The sequence below is a fragment of the Peromyscus leucopus genome, chromosome 8b, assembly GCF_004664715.2.
Source record: "Peromyscus leucopus breed LL Stock chromosome 8b, UCI_PerLeu_2.1, whole genome shotgun sequence".
In the NCBI taxonomy this organism is placed as follows: Eukaryota; Metazoa; Chordata; class Mammalia; order Rodentia; family Cricetidae; genus Peromyscus; species Peromyscus leucopus.
In genome coordinates this window covers 28868680-28881137 of record NC_051086.1, presented here as the reverse complement: position 1 = coordinate 28881137, position 12458 = coordinate 28868680, and the positions used below count along the sequence as shown (strand labels likewise).

The 12458-nt window shown below is 39.1% G+C and overlaps 1 protein-coding gene and 1 pseudogene across 2 annotated transcripts in view; one reads left to right on the top strand and one right to left on the bottom strand.

Moving 5' to 3' along the window:
- Positions 1-12458, top strand: part of Parn (poly(A)-specific ribonuclease) — a 171667-nt gene that overhangs the window by 94688 nt on the left and 64521 nt on the right. The gene's annotated exons all lie outside the window — the stretch shown is intronic.
- Positions 7619-7907, bottom strand: LOC114707338 (annotated as a pseudogene).

Genomic DNA, 12458 nt, shown 5'->3' with positions numbered 1-12458 from the left:
GGTTCATTCTCAGACGCAGTTTGGAAAACTGGTTTGGACATGGTGTTAAAACAGTTGCCTTCACAATTCACACATTCTGTACTTGCTAATTTACCACATTTTTGTAGCTTCAGGATCAATCCTCACAGGGCTTTGGTAGTCACCCTCAGACCTGTGCAGAGTTGGGGTGTATGAGATGCTCTGTTGCACATGCTCTCTGCTGAGACTGAACCAGACTGTAAACAAGTAGCCTTTTTTCTATCTTATCTATATTGTTTGAATTTTTATGCTTCTTGTCTATGACTTTGCTGTTTAATATGGCCTCAAAGCATGGCATTGAAGTGCTGTCTAGAGTTCCTAAGTGGAAGAAGGTTTTTGCAGAGGAAAATACACCCACTAGACAAGCTGCATTCAGGCGTGAGTCAATCAACAACATGCATGAAATAAGGTGCTTTTAAACAGGGCTGACAGAAGACAAAAAGGAGGGTGACCTTGACCCTGGCTCCCCCAGTAGTGGCTCTGGGAGTGAAGTGCAGGGATCGCAGGACTCCAAAGAATGTAATAGAAACAAAATTTAACCTTTTCTTTTTTCTTTCTTTAATGTTTATTCCTCACTGCCTTCTTCTCCTCCTGGATATTAACTGACAACCGTCTGTGAAAAGGGCTGTGTGAACTACTTGCCTTCTATTTGTATGTGGTGTTTGGGGTTGCATTTTTGAATCCTGGGGATGGAACTCAGGCCACGTACATGCTGGAGAGCACTCTGCCACCTATGCTGCTCATGAGGGCCCATCCTGCCCTCCCTGTGTTTCTGAAGGCAGGGGGACTTAGGGAACTTTGGGTCACTCTGCTGTTTGCCCTTAGGAGCAGAGCTGCAAATTTGAATTTCCTTCAGGACTGGTAAGTAGGTACCTTTCCCTCAGCTCCTGTTCAGGAAGCTGAAATTGCTAGGTAATTAGGGTGACTGTAATGGGTATTCTTGGTTGCTAACTTGACTACATCTGGAATGAACTAAAACTTCAAAGTGACTGACTGACTAGGCACACCAGTGAGAGACTTTTTTTTTCTTCTTCTTTTTTTTTTTGTTTAAGTAGATCATTTGTAGTAGGAAGATCCACTTCCAATCCAGATCATTGAGGTGAGAATACACACCTTTAATCCAGGTCTTTTGAGGTGAAAGATCTAATCTGGGCTACACCTTCTGTTGGCAACCTATATAAGGACAGGAAGAGGGACACTCTCTCTTTGCCTGCTTGCTCTCGCTCATATTGGGAAGTCCATTCACTGGCATTAGAACATAGTTCTTCAGAATTCTGGTGTATACTGAAGACCAGCTTAGACACCCAGCCTGAGCAACTACTGGATTTTTGGATCTTCCTTAAATAGACAGCCATTGTTGGATTAGCTGGACCATAGCCTATAAATCATTCTAATAAATCCCTTTATATATATATATATATAAATCACAGATTTATTCTATAAGTTCTTTTCTTCTAGAGAATCCTGACTAATACAGATTTTGGTACCAGAAGTGGTTCTAGAACAACAGAAGTATAAGGATGAATCTTTAAGTATAGGAATAGGCTTTTCAACTTACCAACACCTACAGCTACCAAAGGCGCTCTAGTTACTGAAGCCTTTCCTGGGAACTCAGAGAATACTAAAAGCCCATGCTGTGAGCTATATTACATACTTAAGGAGATAAATATATTAGATTTTCCTGATTCACCAGTTGTGAGTGTCAGTTGATTTGGTGATCCTGTACATGAAGCTTTTGGCAGTTTGTGGAAAAATAAGGAAATGATGTTGCTGGTCAATTGCAACAAAGGATAGGGATAAAATTGCTCTGTGATAAAATTAACCAACTTCTAGCATCCCAGGATACAGTGAAGGACAACAATGAACTCAGTGATAAAAATGACTCTAGGTTTGCATGAACAGTCTAAAGGCTTCTAAGTGTGCCCTGGAAGAGTATCGTTTCTCCAGCAGCCACAGAGATCAAGTTGCAGAAAATCAAACTAAACCTTTCATTATAAGGTTGGCTGAATTACAGCAAAAATTCATGTCCTAGGCCTCAGAGGGTGTCAGCAGTTAAAGTAAGGGCATTATTTTGTATTTAAAAAAAAAAGTTACCTTTTATCTTGGGATGGGGTTATGTAGGAGGACCCTATTGAAGCTGAGAACTTTGAACTCTCAGATTCTCAAGGGGTTAGCTCACCTTAAAAAATAGTCTCTCCACCCTAACAGTTCCATTCCCTGAAATATTGCCTTTCCTACCTTTGACTGAGGAAATTAATTCTTCATTGTCTGCTCAACCAGCAGTGACTTTCTATGAAGGAAATGCCAGGCAAGACAATACTGATGTTCTTCAGGGTCAACCAATAGTTGCCTCTAGATCAATGGTTCTCAATCTGTGGGTCACTACCCCTTTGGAGGTTGAATGACCCTTTCACAGAGATCACCTAAGACCATCGGAAAGCATAGACATTTATGATATGATTCATAACAGTAGCAAAATTAGTTAAGGAGTAGCAACTAAAATAATTTTATGGTTGGAGGTCACCACAACATGAAGAACTGTATTAAAGAGTTGCAGCATTAGGAAAGTCAAGAACCACTGCTCTAGACCTATAACCAGACCTAAGGCAAAGCAAATACCTAGAAGGAAGTAGAAACTGTTGTAGATGTAACCAACTGTCTTATTAAATAAGAAACACAGAACCAATGCAAAGAAGAGAGCCAAGAGATCAGAGCTAAGAGCCTTACCTGCCTGCTGCAGCTAGCCAAGAGACCTCTCTAAAAAGGGGCCTACTTCCTGTGTGTTTGTCTTTATATAGTCTTTCTGTTCTGCCTTCTCATTGGTTGTAAACCCAAACACATGACTGCCTCATCACTGCCTGTATGTACAGCCCTCCAGGTCTTCTATGGTATTGAGATTAAAGGTGTGTGTCTCCAATGCTGGCTGTATCCTTGACCACACAGAGATCTACCTAGCTCTTCTACCAAGTTCTGGGATTAAAGGCATGCGCCACGAACACCCAGCTCTGCTATGGCTTGCTATTAGCTCTGACTCCCAAGCAACTTTATTTATTAACATACAATTAAAATCACGTTTCAGTACAAATAAAATACCACCATATTTCCCCTTTTCTATTTTAATAAAAAGAAAAAAAAGAAAAAGGTTATAACTAACAAAAGAAAAACTATATACAAAAGTACAATAACTATATACAATATATACAAGTAATAAATACCTAAACAATGTCTAGTCCATTTGTATTTGACAAATTCAGAGAAAATAATTTCATTATCTATCCTATTTTGGTAAGTCCAAAATGTATCTAATTCAGTTTCTATCATAATTAATCTTCAACTGTAACTAACTTGTCTTCAACTTGCTCAGAGACCCAAGAAGGAAATAATATTACCTAACAAAAATAAAAACAGGAAGTGCATGCAAGCAACTTCCAAAAAATTTGTGAGTTGACAGAAACAGCCAGCTGCCTGGACAGTTACCTGAGGTTTCTCAGCAGTGTTGGGGCATCATCTTCTATAGGCTTAGCGTATCTGACAGACTCATTTGTGAAGTAGGATGTACACAAGGTCAACAGTTCAACCTCACATTGGGTGAGAGCAGCCCATGTACCAGAAACACCTGAATTCCACTAGTGTCATGTCATGATTCAGGATTTTAAATTCTGGAAATTGTTGACGGTTTTTGAATTCAGCTGTCCATTCTTCTTGGCTGTGTATATATGGCTTCATCTCAGCATCCCGTTCTTCTCCACATCCCTCTATTAAATGCCAGTCTACTATTGACAGGCGTGAGCTTAGTTATTCTTCAAGAATAACTGTTTCAGCTGCTGTTCCATTGCACATCAGAAGTCATCGGCCCACTGCCTGTTCAGCTGCCTTAGAAGAAAAGGGCACTGTACCTTTTCTGGATTGCGAAGGCCTTTTCAGGGATGGTGCCATATTGTCCTTCCCTCAGAAGATGCCTTTTGATAAAGCCATAACCACACTTGTTTTGGCAAGAATCAGTAGTCCTTTGTTTCGTGTTCTGTCTGTCCATTTTGTCCTGTTGATTTGAGGATACTTTGTTGTCCAGTGGCTAACTTTTGACACAATGAAAGTTAACTCCATATGCAGTTTCTTCAATGCCCATATTTTCTCTGAAGTAGATTGGTACTGCCAGGAGCCGACATGTCTCATAGTCATAACAAAAAAGAAAAATTTTCTAAGTTATTAAAATATTTTAGCCAGGCATTGGTGGCGCACGCCTTTAATCCCAGCACTCGGGAGGCAGAGCCAGGCGGATCTCTGTGAGTTCGAGGCCAGCCTGGGCTCCAGGAAAGACGCAAAGCTACACAGAGAAACCCTGTCTCGAAAAACCAAAAAAAAAAAAAAAAAAACCAAACATTTTAAATGCCATATTCTGTAGATCTCTAAAGGGTTTGAAGATGACCTGTCTATCTAAAATATACCTGCTCAATTTTTAAAACATATCTAATATGACTACAAGTTCTATTGTAATGTCTAACTACTAACTTTAATTTCTTTTTATCCTAATAGTTGGTAATAATAACATTATATCCTAATAGTTGGTAATAATAACATTCTAGGATCAGAAAATTGCATTACATTGTTAAATGAATGGTATAAGTACAATTAGAAATACACACACATATATATACACACATACATATAATACATACATATATATATACATACATATAATATAGCATTTTCTAACAATATCAATTTCAATATATATAATTTGTATACAATATAAAACAATACAATCCAGTGTAAAGTATTTAAAACTAGTAATTGTCTTTTCTTTTCTTTTCTTTTCTTTTCTTTTCTTTTCTTTTCTTTTCTTTCTTTCTTTTTAAAAACAAGAACCTTAAATCTAATCTCCTTTGCTTAGCCTTTTTCCTAACCCTTGACAACAACTTATAACCAACTCCCCTAAACAATGAAAGTTATCCCAGACCCAAAACCCATTTAAAAGACCAAAAAACCACCCACCCCACACCACCTCTTTGGGAATGTGGGCGTTGTATTCTTATTGCTTCCTGCTGGGTATGGGCGAAGTTATCTTTATCCTGAAAGAAAAATTTTAGGTTAATTGTCAAATTCTAGGGAAGGTAACTATATCCTTCATTATTATCCAGTCTGTGTATAATGCCAAAGTTCAGGGTTTATCTCAAGTCCTTATTCAAGTAGTCTTTGAGACTGGATCATCTCTGCTAGTCATCTCAAAATTGCTCTGAGCACTTTGTAGTTCAAAGCTGATCTGTAGATGATGTTTGTCAGCTTAATGATATTATTATTGTCCACATGGAATTGTTGTTGTTGTGGGGCCCCAACTTCTTCCTGGAGACTTCAGTTGATGTTAGGCCTGGCCGTGATTTCCTGCAGAAAACTGATAAGAGACTCGAACACAAAGACATATATATGCAGCTAATTGAAGCCTTTTTTCTTTCTAGAATTAGTTAGTACTCTATATGACTATTTATATCTTACCAAAGTTTAAAATGTATATATCTCTATATATATTAATCTTGTAAATTTTGATATAAAATTCATACTTTAAGAAAAGTTTAAAGAATCAGAATACAATCAAAGAGTTGAGATTAGTAATAGAATAGTCCCTTAATCAATTTGGTTTTTCTCCTGTCCCATAGCAGAAGATGGCTCTTTTATTCTGGCATGATACAGGGAGTTTGCATTTTCCTTTTAACAACATGCTTGAGTTTAAAGGAGAGAGCCATTCTCCAACTCCAAAGTCAGCTTTAAATTTTAATTGAACTGGGACTATTAGAAGACCAATAGTGTAAAATGTCTTTAGAGAAAAGCAGAAACAAACATTTAGGAAGACTTATAAAAAAGTTTTAGATGATATACCCATACACCATTTCACTCCGTTTTTTAGGATAGATGATTTGTCCCTTTTCTTCAGTTGTCTCATTTGTCCAGTGTTCTTCAGATTCCTTAACCTTCATTTTCCTAAAAGACAAAAACAACATCCTTTCCCAAAGACTAATTTTAGGGATGTTCCTTTTTGGCAAGTTATTATCTGATTAAATGAAAAGGCATGTGTTACTGGTATAAGTTAGTTTAAATTGGATGTTCATGCTGGTTGATGAACTATCACCTCCTCTAATTAAGAGGTCTCTCTTGTTCAAATCAAACCTTTATCAATTTTGATGGTATCCACAGCTTATCTTCTCCTGTAGAAACAAAAGCAAAACCTCGTCCCTAATGTAACACATATCCTGGTTTCCATTCTGAGGTCAGCACATCCTTAAAGTATGTAGGCTGATTTAATTCTGTAGTTTTTTCTATTATCCAATGTCTCTCTGCAGCTGTTGTTCCTTTCTCATTGGCATTGAGAAAACTCAAAGTTAATAGAGCATTATGCAGTCTATTTCTTGGGGTTTTTGTTACCCCTTTCTGTTTATTTAGCATATCCTTTAGAGTTCTGTTTGATCTTTCTATAACTGCTTGGCCTGTAGGATTATGTGGTATGCCTGTAATATGCTTTAGATTGTAATAAGCAAAAAACTGTTTCATTTTAACAGAGACATATGCTGGAGCATTTTCAGTTTTAATTTGTGCAGGTATACCCATGATGGCCATAACTTCTAGCAAATGAGTGATTACAGAATCAGCTTTTTTAGAACTCAAAGCACTTGCCCATTGAAATCCTGAATAAGTATCAGTGGTATGGTGTACATATTTCCGTTTTCCAAATTCTGCAAAGTGAAACACATCCATCTGCCAGATTTCATTCCTCTGAGTACCCTTTGGGTTACATCCTGCTGGTAATGTATCTGATTGTAGAAGGAACAAGTATGACATTTCTTTACTAATTTTTTTTTTTACTCTTTCACAACTGAGACTTGATTGGTTGAGTACACAGACATTTCAATTCTTAAAACATGGACCCAAACTCTAAGAGTCATACATTGTGTTCACGTACCCAAAAGAGCCATGTATTGTTTCTCTTTGAACTTATTCCAGTGATGTTCCATCCTAAACTTGGCAAGTTTTCCCTAAGACCTCACTTAACAATCAAATGTTCACAATCCTTAATTCCACTGACTCACAATTTTATGCCACATACAGTACATATTCAAATTTTCAATCTTCCACAGCATATTATCACAATTGTTAGGAAAATGGACTGCCATGACCAGAGACAGTTCTGACAGGGCAAGGACCGAGGATTGGTTTTTTAGGATACAGTTCTACTAGAAACACGAGACCAGAAATAACTGAAAATATTCCAGACACAAATGCACAACCAAGACTCCAAGTATGCTTTGTGTTGTAGGATATAAAACTAGCCCCCTCTACAGAATGTTATGGTGACCCCTGAGACCGTCACAGCCTCTGATTCAGTATGCTGCTATTTTCTGGTTGTACCAAAAAATAAACAACCAGCAAGTGATTTAACCTCTTAAAAAAATCATTTACACTTAAAAAATGGGATGAGGTGGAACTTCCTCCCACCTTTTAAAAATGTTTTTAGAGCTACTAAAAAAACTCGCATTTACAAAATGGTTGATAAAAATATTCCTCTGGATTGTACAAGAAGGGAGGTCGGGACAGTGACAGACATGGTGGATGGTTAGTCGGACTTGGCTTCTTTCTCTTCGACTTCCGAGGCTGAACTCTGGTTTTCAGCCTCCCCATGTTCTGCAGGCACATCTGTGGTTTGCTGGTCAGCCACCTCCGCCTGTTTGCCCTTTGCTCCCCTCTTCCCTTTGCACTTTTTTGTCTGATGGTTTATCCTTTCCCGCGGCCTTCTTGGGCTTCGAGTCCACCTTGGCAGGGGTGGGCTTGGCCGACAGCCTTGCTCAGCGCCGCTTGGGCTCTGCCTTCACCGCTCCGTCAGCGCTCACCTTCCTTTTGGGCATCGTGGCGGCGCTGGGTGGGAGGCGCGTGCGAGGCTGAACCTGTCACAGAGCTACACCACCTCGGAGGGAGCGGTGGGAGAACCCTTTACTATTTCTTTGTTTTGTTGCCAGGTTATGGAAAAATCCTTTTTAAACCTTTACTATTGACATGATATTTTTTATGAAATTCTGAGGCCTCCAGCATATTTCTTATCAATAATTTATCAATCTCATCATTACCTTGTTCTAGAGGGCCTGGCAGACCAGTTTGTGATCGGATCTGAGTTATATATAAGGATGATTCCTTTTCCTGATTGTATCTTGTAATTGAATAAATAGTGAAGTTAATTCTGAAGCATCAAGGATAAATTCTTCAGTCTCAATATGTAATACCACTCTTTCAGCATACTGAGAGTCAGTAACTATGTTGAGAAGTTCTGAAAAATCCATTAATACCAACAGAATAGCATACAATTCTGATTTTTTAACTGAATTATAAGGACTTTGAACCAGTTTACTTAAATTTTCTGATTTGTAACCTGCCTTTCCTTTTTTATTGGCATCTGTATAAAATGTACGAACTCCAGATACGGGTTTTTGCCTTACAATTTGAGGCAAGATCCAATCAGCTCTCTTTTTTTATTTTATTTTTTTTTTTATTTTTCTTTATTTTTTGAGACAGGGTTTCTCTGTGTAGCCATCTTGCACTCTGTTTCACTTGAGATAATGTTCCAATTCCTAACAGTTGAACATTTACCTCCTGAAGAGGCCAAGTTGGATGCCAAAATTCTGGTGCAATTATGGTCACGTCAGCACCTGTGTCTACGAGGCTTGACAACAAAACACCATTTACTTTTATTGTTAATTTTGGTCTTTGTTCATTTATAGAAGTTTGCCAAAAAATTTTCTTTATGTTTCTCCTGAATTTTCTGTTCTCTCTGTCTCAGTTGTTCCATTACTCCTAGTAGCCTGGTTTATTCCAATAGGCATTTAGTTATTTAATTGCTCTGAGATTTATTAACTTTATTTATTAACATACAAATAAAATCACATTTCAGTACAAATAAAATATCACCATTGAAGATTTTTCATTAAACATTTTAAATTCCATATTCAGCAGATCTCTGAAAAGTTTCGTGGGCCATCTATTAATTATACCTGATTTTAAATGAAGTTTACTTGTTTTTAGTTACTTGCTTTAGGCTTAACCTTCAAAACATATAGAAGAGGCTAAAAAAAGTTTATTTCTGTAAAGAATTACATTTATACTTAGCATGAGTACAAGAATAATTCTGAACATATTTAAAGAATTTGGTCATTTATAAGGTGACTATTAACTTGCTTGTCTTAATTATTTTTATAACAAGTTAAATACCTTTATAAGATTAAGATTCAAACTTAGTTCTAAATTGATTAGCATTTTCATTATAATATTAGTCCTTAGGAACTTGAAGGTCTAGCTTTAGAATTTGGGTTGGGGTATCACTTGATATTATTGGGGCCTCCAATTGTTAATCCCAGTGAATGAGAAAAAAGACCTAGATTACCTAGATTCTTTGATCAAATTAAGCAAGCTTTATTTTCTGTCAGAGACAGATATCTTCCTAAAGTGAAGTTTGAGAAAATAGCATTGAATATAGGAGACAGTGGGCTTTATATAGTACAAACAAACAAACAAACACCTGCAATACTTGAAGTTTTTCAAAACTTGGGGGATTTCTAAGGGAACTTTGGTTATATAGGCATTTGACTGAACATTTCAGAATTATTTGGCAGAACATCTTATCCTTAGGAAAGAGGTCAGGGTATAGGGTGTGGAAAATGTCAAATTTCAGAAAATGGATCAAGACATAGTCAATCCAGGTTTTATAGAACACAGGAATGAACTTATTTTGACCTCATAATAAGATGGCTTCTATTCTTAAGATGGAGTCTGACTGGTCTATCACTCTAATAGGTCACATCCTAAAGGTTCTTTTGTTGGTTAACCTTTTAGAACTCAAAGCATTGTTGATAACAAGTCCTGCTTTGAATCATGGGTATCAGTGGGATGTGGGATGTTTCAATCTTTGGCTCAGGGCCTGTGAGTAGGTCAGGATGTCTTTAATGGCTAATAGCCTCTTTAAAAAAGAAAGAAGGGAAAGGTAAAAAATAGCAAACATCTAGCTGGGCTCTCTGTGCTGAAGGAGGACTTGTCAGGTGACACTAGTGTGTGCTGCGAGGTCAATGATGGGATGACCCTTTGCCACAGTCTGGCAGAAGCAGTGACATCCGGCAAGGTGCATAACCTGTGTGTGGCTCCCTCTATTCACGACAGCTCTCCTGGATGTTAAGGTATTACCCAGAGCTGGGTGGTGGTGGCACATGTCTTTAATCCCAGCACTCAGGAGGGAGATCCAGGTAGATCTCTGTGAGTTCGAGGCCAGCCTGGTCTATAGAACGAGATCCAGGACAGGCACCAAGATTACATGGAGAAACCCTGTTTCAAAAAACAACAACAACAAAAAAAGTTATTATCCAATAATACCTCAATAGAGCTCTCATCCAGAGAGATGTGTATGGTTACAGCCCTGTAAACCACATTGCCATCTGTTTGTGTCCCTTCATATCGTATGTGTCAGCAGACCTTAAAGATACTTCTGTAAAAGACATGATGAGAGCACAGAGGCCCACTCTCCCCCAGAGTGAGATTTATTCAGTGTCATCACACATGATCTAGAAGACCTTTTATTTTACCTTAAATTGTTCTTGTGGGGTTGAGACATCAATCTTAATTTTCTCCCATGAAGTGTAAAAAATGTTGTGAATTGCTTAGGTCTTTCAGCTATCTGCCAGGAGTTTCAAGACTGCTAAGTGGAGTACTGCTTACCAATTCCTATTTTAAGTTGTTTGTTGTAAGCACCAGAGCTTACTTACTGAACCAGGGTCTCCTGATACGGTTGGTGGGAATGAAAACTGGGCCACGTTGGAGGGATCTCAGTAAGACAGGATGAGACAAGTTTACTTCAAGCAGTCAGACTTTTTATACACTTATCCAAACAATTGTGGTGGCTGCCAGGATCCTGGCAGCTGCGAGCTCTCCAGGGCATAGAAGACTAATGTCTACGGCTGATAGTTCTGCCAAACTTTCACATGCTTTGCTAACTTCTAGGGATCACAGAGACACACAGGTGGCCTAAATGCTTCAACATCTGAGAGAGTGCCTCAGTTCCCAGGAACTGAAAGGCACACAATGCCCCAGGCTCTGTGGACTCTAACCTGAAAAACCTATGACATATGCCTCTCAAGGCAGTTAGACCATACGAACTCCATGATTCCCTGCAGTATATTTTGTCTTAAAAAGCTGAAAGTGTCAGGATTTTTTAAAAAGTAATAGTTATAAACTTTTTGTTGAATGTCCCTGCTTGTATTTGACTCCTCATCAAACTTCTTAGCCTTCTGCACATCCCTGCACATCCTTGGAAGAAGCTTTCTCAGCAGCTGTGAGCCTCTTTTTATTTGGCTGGTTTTTGAGTAGCAGCCAGAGAAGGTGGTGAACACCTGTCATCCCTGCACTTTGGAGGTTGGCATCAGTTGTCATTATAGTGTGGCATCAGGGGCTTACAGCTCACACTCAGCCCTGCCGGTGGTGGTGCTTTATTTCTATTAAAACTCCTCTGTATTTTCTCACTTGTTAAATAGAGTTGCCACTTGTAGTGAGAGTGTTCAAGACAAAAAAAAAAAAAAAAAAAAAAAAATTCTGTCTCAGAACTGAAAGTCAGGGTCTGCCTTAGTTAGGGCTTCTGTTGCTGTGATGAAACACCATGACCAAAAAGACAAGTTGAGGAGAACAGGGTTGATTTGGCTTACACTTGAACATTGCTGTTCTCACTGAAGGAAGTCAGGACAGGAACTCAAACAGGGCAGGATCCTGGAGGCAGGAGCTGATGGAGAGGCCATAGAGGATGCTGCTTATTGGCTTGCTTCCCCTGGCTTGCTCAGCCAACCTTCTTATAGAACTGAAGACCAACAACCCAGGGATGGCACCTCCCCCATTGATCCCTAATGAGAAAATCCCTCACAGGTGGATCTCAAGGTGGCATTTCCTCAGCTGAGGCTCCTTCCTCTGATGTCTCTAGCTTAAGTCAAGTTGATGCACAAAACCACCCAGTACAGGGTCCTAACAAGTGATCAGCTCTGTGATCTCCAGGCTTAGGAATACTCTCATCTTCTCCTAGGAGCAATCCAATCTCTCTTGTGCACACAAGCTTTCCTTCTGTGCTCCTCTTACCTGGCTCTGAGTCTGCCCCTCCCCCCCAGGGCTGTGTCCTTGCTCTTTTCTGGGCCTACCTGTTGGCTTCTTCCTGGCTGTAAACACATTCAGAAGGCCTTCCATCCTTTTAGAGTCCCCATCCCACTTGCTGTCTGTACCCTAGCTTTGTCTGCAGTCATCACCTAGCAGTGATTCCTCACTCTGTCCTGGCTGTTTCTCCCCACACCCTTGAGTTTACTCCTCCTGAGGTGTCCAGTGGCCTGCTCGCCAGACAGCCTTCTCACCTTCCAGATGGCTCAATACACTGGTCTGTTTTTCCT